Here is a 1560-nt window from a genome sequence, read left to right on the forward strand (position 1 = left end):
CTATCTGGTTTTAGGATGAGTATTATGTTGGCTTCATAAAATGAGTTTGGCAGTCATCTTTACTTTCTTATTTCATTGAAGATTTTTAGGAGTATGGGATCAAATTCTCTTTTGAAGGCCTTATAAAACTCAGCTGTGAATCCATCTGGCCATGTACTTTTTTCTTGGATGGGAGGCATTTTATTGCAACTTCAATTTCATTACTTGTTATGACTCTTAATTTAGGTTAAGTATTCATGGTTCTAGTTGGGTATATCAGTGTTCTCTAGGGATGCTTCTATTTCTCCCATATACTCCTTTCTTTGGGCATAAAGACTTGCAAAGGGAAGCCCGAAGGCCGGAGACAGTGCTACTACAGGATCGCGACCGGAGCATCTGTGTAATAGCTCTTCAAGTCTACAATTAAAAATGGCCTCTAACAAGACTACATTGCAAAAAAATGGGAAAGAAACAGAATGGAAAGAGTAAAAAAGTTGAAGAAGTAGAATTTGTTGTAGAAAAAGTACTGGACCGATGTGTAGTGAATGGGAAGGTAGAATTTTTCCTGAAGTGGAAGGGATTTACAGATGCTGATAATACTTGTGAACCTGAAGAAAATTTAGATTGTCCAGAATTAATTGAAGCATTACTTAATTCTCAAAAAGCTGGTAAAGAAAAGGATGGTACAAAAAGGAAATCTTTATCAGACAGTGAATCTGATGATAGCAAATCAAAGAAGAAAAGAGATGCTGCTGACAAACCAAGGGGCTTTGCTAGGGGTCTGGATCCCGAAGGAAACATTGGTGCCACAGACAGCAGCGGAGAATTCATGTTTCTCATGAAATGGAAAGATTCAGATGGAGCTGACTTGGTGCTGGCAAAAGAGGCGAATATGAAGTGTCCTCAGATTGTGATTGCTTTCTATGAAGAGAGACTAACTTGGCATTCTTGTCCAGAAGATGAAGCTCAATAATTGTTTGCATTGCTTTTTACATATTTTCATATATATATATATATATATATATATATATATATATATATATATATATATATATATATATCCAAGTCTTGGTTTTTGAATTAATGGTGGGAAACAATAATGAAAATCAACTATGACATGTTGGTTTTGAAAGTAGTATTGGGGAGTTGAGTTGGTTTTATTTCCTCAATAGCACTGGTTACTTTGAACAAATATAATAAAGGCTTTCTGTTTAATACCATGGTATATTTTCTCTGCATTCAGGAACAGATTGTGGCTTTCTAAAATATTAGGCAATGTTTTGGCGTCATTACTTAATCAGAACAACTTGTCTTTAACTGCTATGTTGAAGGACCATCCTGAATTTTCTTTTTTGTGTTTGTGTGGGTATAAACAAAATACTTACATAAGTAGTTTTTTGTTTTGGAGATTTTGCTTGTTTAGAGGTGTTGGGTATCAGACCCAGAGCCTTGCATATGTAGGTAAATGATGTAACACTTAGTTACATCCCTGGCCCTTGTTTTAGTTTCTTGTTGATTTTTGAGACAGGGTCTGTAGGCAGCTCAGGTTCGCCTTGAACTTCCTAGGTAGCCAGGCTAGCC

At 36.0% G+C, this 1560-nt stretch overlaps 1 pseudogene; it reads left to right on the forward strand.

Annotated features, from left to right (window-relative positions):
• Positions 1 to 408: 408 nt before the first annotated feature.
• On the forward strand, positions 409 to 964 carry LOC125350048 (annotated as a pseudogene).
• Positions 965 to 1560: the final 596 nt, after the last annotated feature.

The sequence above is a fragment of the Perognathus longimembris genome, chromosome 4 (assembly GCF_023159225.1).
Source record: "Perognathus longimembris pacificus isolate PPM17 chromosome 4, ASM2315922v1, whole genome shotgun sequence".
NCBI classification, from domain to species: domain Eukaryota; kingdom Metazoa; phylum Chordata; class Mammalia; order Rodentia; family Heteromyidae; genus Perognathus; species Perognathus longimembris.